Here is an 11644-nt window from a genome sequence, read left to right on the forward strand (position 1 = left end):
AGTTTGGTGGGTAGTTCCCGTCGGATCCGGTCTGGGGCCGGTCAGACCGGGCCTGGGACCGGGCGGTCCGGTTGTGGAGCCGGTCGACCGGTCGCCAACCGGGCAGGTCGGTCTGGGGCCCGGTCGGACCGGACTCTGGGCCGGCTGGGCCTCCTCCTCCCTCTTCCTTCTTCTCTTCTTTCCTTCTTCTTCTTCCTTCTTCCTTGCACCATGATGAATGGCTCCTCTTCCCTTCCCTCGCTTCCTTGCACCATGGGTGTTCCTCCTCTCCGGTTCCTCGATGGTTCTTGTACCTAATGACATGTAGCACACCGATATGAGGTAGCATTCCATTCAAGGTATTGACGAGGTCGAGTATCGAGAGGAAGGAGTTCACCTTGTCGCGTGTAGCGTGGTTTAGGGTTGAAGGTCCACTTGGGGGACTCTTTGGCCATGGTGTAGCGTCGCCGATAGGCGGGGTTGCACTTGACGGTCTTGAGGTGGAGGTGTCCGAAGGCCACCCCGCATCATCTCCCCCCCCTTGGGGAAGAGTCGTCCTCGACTCTTGTTCCATCTCATCGACGGTGTAGTCCATGACGATTCTCCCATGTTGTGGTAGAGGGATAAAGTCGCGGTCGAAGAAGAACTTGGGGAAAAACGAGTTGCAAATGGTTCTCCAAGAGGCGAACAAGAGGCTCTCAAGCAAATACGAAGCAACAAGTCGTTTCTCCAAGAGGCAATTGGCAAAAATGGGAACCAAAAGAGTGTGGGTGTATCCAACATGTGGAAGGGCAAAAATTTGTGCATGTAAGAGTTGTATGGTGTTAAGAATGTGTGGTGTAGCCTTGTCCCAAGCAAATGGAACAAACAAAAGGCAAGTATTGGCGGCAAAATTTTGGGCAAAATTTTTATGTGCAATGGCAAAGCTATGGAGTCTTCGAGCTTGGGAGAGTATGGTTGGCGTGAGCCGAGTATGAGCCTCCTCAAGTGTGAAAGAATCCATTGCAAATGCCAAAGATGAAATGAAAATTCCGAAGAAGAGCAACTTTTTGTGTGACATGTGGCACAAGATGCATAAGGTATCTCTCACATGTACGACATGGTCCTTGAGATTCTCGGAGTGTATGATGAAAGCATCAAGGCATACAACAATCATTGTGCCAACACGATGTGTCAAGATATGTTGCAAAAGAGGCAAAAGAAGCGACGAGGCATTGGACCAAACCGGAAGCTCGACAAGACAAGCCGGAAACACACGAGGGCGAAGGCGTTTGGGAACATACCCTTTGGTGTGAATCCCATGGGTTGGATCATGTATCTCGTCCTTGTTGGGGTAGCTCTCAATTGCGCGTTTCGTTAACTCATGCTCCGTGGCGGTGGAAGTTGATGGTCGGGTACCTACACATGGAATGAGCAAAACAAAGAGCGTATGTGCATGGTAGAGGAACACATCATCCATCATGATGTTCCAAGACTTGTGCACATCACCATTAGTGTCAAGCAAGATAGTATGAAATTCATGGCGATAGTGCAAATGGCAAGAATGGGTATGCATGGCATGTGGTAACTCATGATCATCAAAAATAGAGAAGGCTATGGGGGCCATCTCATGGACAATGAAATAAGCATTCTTGCATACCGAGCATAAGAAAGAGCAATTGTTCCTAATCTTGGATGCAAGGATCATGGAATGGTGCAAACATTGTGGGCAAAGCATGCGGAAGCTAATGTCATCCTTATCATTGCAAGCAATAAATGGTAAAGAGCAAGTGGTCGGCATATTGCAAGCAATGGTGGAAAAATTAAAGCTCTCATAGCATGGCATGGTCAAAGTATCACAAGCACTCAAGTCCACATGGTCAACAATGTTGTCAAGCAAAGTATCACATGGGAACATGAAAGTAGCATATGATGTAGCAAATGTGTCATCAAGATCATGCATGCATTCAAAAGTCGTCATGTCCACTAGTGGGATCATGGCCTCACCAACACCTATGTTGTTACCTTTGTCGGCCGACTCATTTGAAGTAGGTGTGGTGGAAGTAGGAGGATCCATGTGGTCGACTTGTCCATCTTGGAGCAAGCATGGTGAGATATCTTCATCTTCATGCACCATGTACATCGTTTCCATGATCGGGAACTCATCCTCCTCGGAACCTAATGCAACATAAGAAGACACCAAAGAGGGAGAGGTTAATGTGTTAGCAAAATCGATGTCCTCCATGGACCTATCATCTACCTCTCGCAACTCACTCGGTGTATCACTCATGTCCTCCAATTGGAAGCACTCAAACTCACATATGGAGTAGTAGTCACTCAACTCACTATCACTCTCGCTCAAGTGGGCTATGTGGCTCTCATGCTCACATGGGCTTGGTACCAACTCATCAATCAAGCATATGGGAGTAGGCTCGACTTTCTCATCTCCATGCGCCTCCATAGGTGAAGGGAAAATCCCATGCTCACCCTTCTCAACTCCATCGCCTCCCAAGTCGTCTTCCATCGGTGGCGCCGTGGTGTCGTGGAGAGCTAGGCTCGTATGCACAACATCCTTGAGTTCACCTTGGTGATCTTCATCTTGAAGTGTGGGCGTCGAAGGCTTCTTGGTGGCTTGGGCTTGTAGCTCGTCGAAGTAGAGCGTCTTGGCGCTTGGCGTTGTGCATTGCCATGCCTCATGACCCTTGGCCTTGCACACCTCACATAGGAGATTGGGACATTCCCGTGGAGGGTGGCCATGTTGCTTGCACTTGTAGCATCGGAGTCCATAGGCACGTGACGAGGTAGATGCCATTGTGGTGGTGGCACTAGAGGTGGAAGTCGCCGTATGAGGAAGGTATGCGCGATGTGCACTTGCCATCCTTGGAGTGGTAGTCACCATATGATGGTGGTTCTCGTCTCCATGTCGAGGCTCTCGTCTTCGGGCATCCTCACCATGGCTTGAGTGGTGTCGTCGAAGATCCGCGGAAGATGTGTGTCGATGGCGCTCATGGAGTAGCTTGTGTCGGCGGTGATCATGTGGCGACGTATGTCGATGGGGTCCATGAGTTGGTGATGGTCGACGACGATCATGTGATGGTGTGAGTCGATGACGGTCCTCGCCATGCCTAGATGATGGCTCATGCGACTTGGCATGTTGTTTGCGGCTTCTTGTGGAGCTTGGAGAAGAGTGTCGATGACGATCATGTTGGGGACGCTCTTGATGCTCCATATGGTGTAGTTGAGGTCGACTATCTTGTGCATAAGCACGCTCATGGTGGTGCCTTGTGGAGCTCGGAGTAGTGTGTCGATGACGCTCATGTTGAGGACGCTCTTGGTGAACCATATGATGGCGCCATCGTGGAGGTCCTCCATCTTCATATGTAGCTCCCTTGGCCAAGTATGGATGCGAGGGCGCATCGTCTTTGCTCCGTGTGGAGACTAGGCGAGGCTCCGCCATGGTGTCGATGTCGAAGTCGTGGCGTTGCTTCACCATGTCGTCCATGAGTGGTGAGCTAGTATCGATGTAGAGCTCGTCGATGTCGTCCTCGGGGTGGTGCTCCACCATGTCGTCCATGTCGTCCTCGAGGTGGTGCTCCACCATGTCGTCCATGCATGAGGAGCCATTGTCGATGTAGAGCTCCTCGATGTCGGTCATGTCGGTGATGCTTGGGGAGCCATGGTCGTTGTCGAGCTCCTCGATGTCGGACATGCCGATGATGCTTGTGGAGCTAGAGTCGGTGTCGAGCTCCACATGTTCCTCCACATCCGCGGTGCTTGAGGAGGTGTCCTCCTCGAAGTACTCCATGTACTCCTCCGTGTCGTCTCCGTCGCTATACATGTTAGCACGATGGTATCTATATGGTGTATGTTAGTGGAAGAAGACTACCTCGATATCTTACCGTGGTATGATAAGATCGGGGCGATCCAAAAAGCCGAGGTCAAAATCAATTGTATCGGGTACTCACACAAAAGCACACGCAAAAGCTAGCAAATATGGTGTTAGGTGAGTATGGTGGAAAGCCAAAAGACGAAATCCGAAATCAAGTTTGTTGTTAAGAGTGGGTGAAGTCCAACGAAATCAAATGTCAAAGCGATGATCACTAGAAACACGGAAAAGATATGGAACACACACACGAGATGAACGGGGTTAGTGCGACCAAAAAGTGAGCGGAAAAGTGTATGAAGCCCTTAAGCAAGGGTGCTCGATGTCACACTAACACAAGAAGAGATCAAAGCTTTGGTTGCAACGAAGAGACAACAAGATTTGCACGCGGCCTCTCTTCTCTTTTTCTCTCTTTTGCTTAAAAGCTTTTCCCTCTTTTGTATTTGGTGGCACTTGCACTCTTTTGTATCTATGGTGGCGCTTTTTACACTTTGGTATGTATGATGGCACTATGCACACTTGTGCTCTTTTTGTATTTTGGCGGCTTTTTCTCGCACTATGTTAGCGTTAGCTCGCTTTTACTATCTTGCCACACGAGTTTTGCTTAGAAGCTTTACTCCACACGACACACACACCTCACAATCGGGGCCACGTGCAATGTCTCGCAACACTCGATAAGCAATGCTCGTAGGATAGATCGCAAAAGGAAGAGGGGTTACAAGGTGGGGTGCAAGTTATACCTAGATGTTAGGCGGTGTCGGAACACACAACTTGCGATGACGAAGGGGTGTCGATGATGGTGGCGACGTTGCGCCGGAAACCGGGGTGCCAACGGTGTCGTCGCGGTGTTGATGTAGGCGCGGAAGCGGAATAGACAACCGATGCACTCCAAATCGGAAACCGAGCAAATTAAGTCAATGCCCGAAAAGTTGGGTCAAAACGAGCGGTCGGAAGTTGGGCTCCAAAAATTTCGGAAAAGGTGTCAAAATTAGAGTCAAGATGAAAGGGGATAACTGTGAAAGTTTGGGATCAAACGGGCGCCGGAAAGTTGTCAAAATTTGGAGCAAAAAGTGGAGTCAAAATGGGCGAAAACTGGGTCAAACCCGGTCCAGAACCCGGTCAAACCGGACCTGGGACCGGCCGACCCGGTCCAGAACCGGATCTGGAACCGGATGGGCCCCTGGACTTGGCCCGGATGGCACCGGTCAGAGCCCCGGTTGTAGACCGGATGGCCCGGTCAGAAATCCGGTCTGACCGGCCAAGGCGATTCCTGCGCGATATTGAGGAAGTGATCTGGGAATATTGCGAAATCCTTGCGCGAGCGTGGCCTGCTGCTGGTGTGAGATATGAGGCAAGCTGGAACGTGGTTGCTGGTGGATTTGCTGCTGCGCGCAGATGGATGGAGAGGAACTGAGCGGAGCTAGCGCGCGGTGAGGCAGGGGCCGACCGGCCGGCGAGCGGGTGAGCAGAGGCGTGCGCGTGCGAGCAGGGAGGTGGTGGCCGCGCGGTGAGGAGCCAGGGACGGGCGGCCTTGGCGTTGGCGGGGGCTTCGCGATGCGGATGCTGCACGCGCGAGCAGCAGCTGGGTCGCGGGGGCAGTAGGCGATTGGTGGCGGCTTGGCCGCGCGTGGTCAGCGAGCTTGGGCAGCGCGCGTTTGGTGGCCTGCTGGCGGCACGGAGGGAGCAGGGCGGAGCTGCGGCGGGCCAGGCGAGCGGGGGTGAGCTCGTGCGCGCGTTGGGAGCGGAGGCGAGCGGAAGATGGCGGGGCGGAAGGCTGCTGGCGTGGAGGCAGAGCGCGGGCGCGGCCGTGGGCGGCCTGGGCGCGGGGCCAGGGCGGCCAAGGATCGCGGGCGTGCTGCTGTGGGGCGGATCGGCGCGTGCGGCTTGGCGCGAGGCGGAGTGGGCCAGGGCGGCGGCGGTAGCTGTTCAACGCGCGGGTCGGCCGCGTGGGGAAGAAGGATGAACAGCTCCAGGAACAGCACAAGGGCAGCTCCAAAAATCCTCAATTAGAGCTGAAATCGATGGAATTAGAAGGGGAAACTTTGGGAAGTAGTAGATCAACACCAATAACATCAAGACCACAAGTCCAAGAGAGGATCAAAGACCCCGTGTGTGGCCCGATCTTGCGGTTGACCCGAAATCCAAAGGGGAAAAGGTGGGAGAGCGCGAAGAACACGATGAACACGAAGAACACGAGGACTCACGCACGCACACCAACCCGATACAACCGATACTTACCCCCGTGGCTCGATGGACCACGCCGATAGAATCTCCTACGGAAGAGACCGCGGTAGAATTCCTAGGAGAGAGACCGGTGTTGGAGAAGAAGATCGGGGAGAGAGAGAGAGTGCTCACACTAGAATCTCACTCACAGATCTAGATCAACAACAAGGGTTGCCTTGATTACAGAGGGATGAAACCCTAGGGAGACAAAGCTCAAGTTCATGTTTAAGCTATCATCTTGTCTAAAGAGGTAAGGGGGGTGTCTTGGGTCTATATATAGGCCTACAAGACAACTCATGGCGAAAAGGTACATAAGTGGGTAACTTAGGCAGTTTGGTGGGTAGTTCCCGTCGGATCCGGTCTGGGGCCGGTCAGACCGGGCCTGGGACCGGGCGGTCCGGTTGTGGAGCCGGTCGACCGGTCGCCAACCGGGCAGGTCGGTCTGGGGCCCGGTCGGACCGGACTCTGGGCCGGCTGGGCCTCCTCCTCCCTCTTCCTTCTTCTCTTCTTTCCTTCTTCTTCTTCCTTCTTCCTTGCACCATGATGAATGGCTCCTCTTCCCTTCCCTCGCTTCCTTGCACCATGGGTGTTCCTCCTCTCCGGTTCCTCGATGGTTCTTGTACCTAATGACATGTAGCACACCGATATGAGGTAGCATTCCATTCAAGGTATTGACGAGGTCGAGTATCGAGAGGAAGGAGTTCACCTTGTCGCGTGTAGCGTGGTTTAGGGTTGAAGGTCCACTTGGGGGACTCTTTGGCCATGGTGTAGCGTCGCCGATAGGCGGGGTTGCACTTGACGGTCTTGAGGTGGAGGTGTCCGAAGGCCACCCCGCATCATCTCCCCCCCCTTGGGGAAGAGTCGTCCTCGACTCTTGTTCCATCTCATCGACGGTGTAGTCCATGACGATTCTCCCATGTTGTGGTAGAGGGATAAAGTCGCGGTCGAAGAAGAACTTGGGGAAAAACGAGTTGCAAATGGTTCTCCAAGAGGCGAACAAGAGGCTCTCAAGCAAATACGAAGCAACAAGTCGTTTCTCCAAGAGGCAATTGGCAAAAATGGGAACCAAAAGAGTGTGGGTGTATCCAACATGTGGAAGGGCAAAAATTTGTGCATGTAAGAGTTGTATGGTGTTAAGAATGTGTGGTGTAGCCTTGTCCCAAGCAAATGGAACAAACAAAAGGCAAGTATTGGCGGCAAAATTTTGGGCAAAATTTTTATGTGCAATGGCAAAGCTATGGAGTCTTCGAGCTTGGGAGAGTATGGTTGGCGTGAGCCGAGTATGAGCCTCCTCAAGTGTGAAAGAATCCATTGCAAATGCCAAAGATGAAATGAAAATTCCGAAGAAGAGCAACTTTTTGTGTGACATGTGGCACAAGATGCATAAGGTATCTCTCACATGTACGACATGGTCCTTGAGATTCTCGGAGTGTATGATGAAAGCATCAAGGCATACAACAATCATTGTGCCAACACGATGTGTCAAGATATGTTGCAAAAGAGGCAAAAGAAGCGACGAGGCATTGGACCAAACCGGAAGCTCGACAAGACAAGCCGGAAACACACGAGGGCGAAGGCGTTTGGGAACATACCCTTTGGTGTGAATCCCATGGGTTGGATCATGTATCTCATCCTTGTTGGGGTAGCTCTCAATTGCGCGTTTCGTTAACTCATGCTCCGTGGCGGTGGAAGTTGATGGTCGGGTACCTACACATGGAATGAGCAAAACAAAGAGCGTATGTGCATGGTAGAGGAACACATCATCCATCATGATGTTCCAAGACTTGTGCACATCACCATTAGTGTCAAGCAAGATAGTATGAAATTCATGGCGATAGTGCAAATGGCAAGAATGGGTATGCATGGCATGTGGTAACTCATGATCATCAAAAATAGAGAAGGCTATGGGGGCCATCTCATGGACAATGAAATAAGCATTCTTGCATACCGAGCATAAGAAAGAGCAATTGTTCCTAATCTTGGATGCAAGGATCATGGAATGGTGCAAACATTGTGGGCAAAGCATGCGGAAGCTAATGTCATCCTTATCATTGCAAGCAATAAATGGTAAAGAGCAAGTGGTCGGCATATTGCAAGCAATGGTGGAAAAATTAAAGCTCTCATAGCATGGCATGGTCAAAGTATCACAAGCACTCAAGTCCACATGGTCAACAATGTTGTCAAGCAAAGTATCACATGGGAACATGAAAGTAGCATATGATGTAGCAAATGTGTCATCAAGATCATGCATGCATTCAAAAGTCGTCATGTCCACTAGTGGGATCATGGCCTCACCAACACCTATGTTGTTACCTTTGTCGGCCGACTCATTTGAAGTAGGTGTGGTGGAAGTAGGAGGATCCATGTGGTCGACTTGTCCATCTTGGAGCAAGCATGGTGAGATATCTTCATCTTCATGCACCATGTACATCGTTTCCATGATCGGGAACTCATCCTCCTCGGAACCTAATGCAACATAAGAAGACACCAAAGAGGGAGAGGTTAATGTGTTAGCAAAATCGATGTCCTCCATGGACCTATCATCTACCTCTCGCAACTCACTCGGTGTATCACTCATGTCCTCCAATTGGAAGCACTCAAACTCACATATGGAGTAGTAGTCACTCAACTCACTATCACTCTCGCTCAAGTGGGCTATGTGGCTCTCATGCTCACATGGGCTTGGTACCAACTCATCAATCAAGCATATGGGAGTAGGCTCGACTTTCTCATCTCCATGCGCCTCCATAGGTGAAGGGAAAATCCCATGCTCACCCTTCTCAACTCCATCGCCTCCCAAGTCGTCTTCCATCGGTGGCGCCGTGGTGTCGTGGAGAGCTAGGCTCGTATGCACAACATCCTTGAGTTCACCTTGGTGATCTTCATCTTGAAGTGTGGGCGTCGAAGGCTTCTTGGTGGCTTGGGCTTGTAGCTCGTCGAAGTAGAGCGTCTTGGCGCTTGGCGTTGTGCATTGCCATGCCTCATGACCCTTGGCCTTGCACACCTCACATAGGAGATTGGGACATTCCCGTGGAGGGTGGCCATGTTGCTTGCACTTGTAGCATCGGAGTCCATAGGCACGTGACGAGGTAGATGCCATTGTGGTGGTGGCACTAGAGGTGGAAGTCGCCGTATGAGGAAGGTATGCGCGATGTGCACTTGCCATCCTTGGAGTGGTAGTCACCATATGATGGTGGTTCTCGTCTCCATGTCGAGGCTCTCGTCTTCGGGCATCCTCACCATGGCTTGAGTGGTGTCGTCGAAGATCCGCGGAAGATGTGTGTCGATGGCGCTCATGGAGTAGCTTGTGTCGGCGGTGATCATGTGGCGACGTATGTCGATGGGGTCCATGAGTTGGTGATGGTCGACGACGATCATGTGATGGTGTGAGTCGATGACGGTCCTCGCCATGCCTAGATGATGGCTCATGCGACTTGGCATGTTGTTTGCGGCTTCTTGTGGAGCTTGGAGAAGAGTGTCGATGACGATCATGTTGGGGACGCTCTTGATGCTCCATATGGTGTAGTTGAGGTCGACTATCTTGTGCATAAGCACGCTCATGGTGGTGCCTTGTGGAGCTCGGAGTAGTGTGTCGATGACGCTCATGTTGAGGACGCTCTTGGTGAACCATATGATGGCGCCATCGTGGAGGTCCTCCATCTTCATATGTAGCTCCCTTGGCCAAGTATGGATGCGAGGGCGCATCGTCTTTGCTCCGTGTGGAGACTAGGCGAGGCTCCGCCATGGTGTCGATGTCGAAGTCGTGGCGTTGCTTCACCATGTCGTCCATGAGTGGTGAGCTAGTATCGATGTAGAGCTCGTCGATGTCGTCCTCGGGGTGGTGCTCCACCATGTCGTCCATGTCGTCCTCGAGGTGGTGCTCCACCATGTCGTCCATGCATGAGGAGCCATTGTCGATGTAGAGCTCCTCGATGTCGGTCATGTCGGTGATGCTTGGGGAGCCATGGTCGTTGTCGAGCTCCTCGATGTCGGACATGCCGATGATGCTTGTGGAGCTAGAGTCGGTGTCGAGCTCCACATGTTCCTCCACATCCGCGGTGCTTGAGGAGGTGTCCTCCTCGAAGTACTCCATGTACTCCTCCGTGTCGTCTCCGTCGCTATACATGTTAGCACGATGGTATCTATATGGTGTATGTTAGTGGAAGAAGACTACCTCGATATCTTACCGTGGTATGATAAGATCGGGGCGATCCAAAAAGCCGAGGTCAAAATCAATTGTATCGGGTACTCACACAAAAGCACACGCAAAAGCTAGCAAATATGGTGTTAGGTGAGTATGGTGGAAAGCCAAAAGACGAAATCCGAAATCAAGTTTGTTGTTAAGAGTGGGTGAAGTCCAACGAAATCAAATGTCAAAGCGATGATCACTAGAAACACGGAAAAGATATGGAACACACACACGAGATGAACGGGGTTAGTGCGACCAAAAAGTGAGCGGAAAAGTGTATGAAGCCCTTAAGCAAGGGTGCTCGATGTCACACTAACACAAGAAGAGATCAAAGCTTTGGTTGCAACGAAGAGACAACAAGATTTGCACGCGGCCTCTCTTCTCTTTTTCTCTCTTTTGCTTAAAAGCTTTTCCCTCTTTTGTATTTGGTGGCACTTGCACTCTTTTGTATCTATGGTGGCGCTTTTACACTTTGGTATGTATGATGGCACTATGCACACTTGTGCTCTTTTTGTATTTTGGCGGCTTTTTCTCGCACTATGTTAGCGTTAGCTCGCTTTTACTATCTTGCCACACGAGTTTTGCTTAGAAGCTTTACTCCACACGACACACACACCTCACAATCGGGGCCACGTGCAATGTCTCGCAACACTCGATAAGCAATGCTCGTAGGATAGATCGCAAAAGGAAGAGGGGTTACAAGGTGGGGTGCAAGTTATACCTAGATGTTAGGCGGTGTCGGAACACACAACTTGCGATGACGAAGGGGTGTCGATGATGGTGGCGACGTTGCGCCGGAAACCGGGGTGCCAACGGTGTCGTCGCGGTGTTGATGTAGGCGCGGAAGCGGAATAGACAACCGATGCACTCCAAATCGGAAACCGAGCAAATTAAGTCAATGCCCGAAAAGTTGGGTCAAAACGAGCGGTCGGAAGTTGGGCTCCAAAAATTTCGGAAAAGGTGTCAAAATTAGAGTCAAGATGAAAGGGGATAACTGTGAAAGTTTGGGATCAAACGGGCGCCGGAAAGTTGTCAAAATTTGGAGCAAAAAGTGGAGTCAAAATGGGCGAAAACTGGGTCAAACCCGGTCCAGAACCCGGTCAAACCGGACCTGGGACCGGCCGACCCGGTCCAGAACCGGATCTGGAACCGGATGGGCCCCTGGACTTGGCCCGGATGGCACCGGTCAGAGCCCCGGTTGTAGACCGGATGGCCCGGTCAGAAATCCGGTCTGACCGGCCAAGGCGATTCTGCGCGATATTGAGGAAGTGATGCGGGAATATTGCGAAATCCTTGCGCGAGCGTGGCCTCTTCTGGTGTGAGATATGAGGCAAGCTGGAACGTGGTTGCTGGTGGATTTGCTGCTGCGCGCAGATGGATGGAGAGGAACT

This window comes from Lolium perenne, chromosome 3 (assembly GCF_019359855.2).
Source record: "Lolium perenne isolate Kyuss_39 chromosome 3, Kyuss_2.0, whole genome shotgun sequence".
NCBI lineage: Eukaryota > Viridiplantae > Streptophyta > Magnoliopsida > Poales > Poaceae > Lolium > Lolium perenne.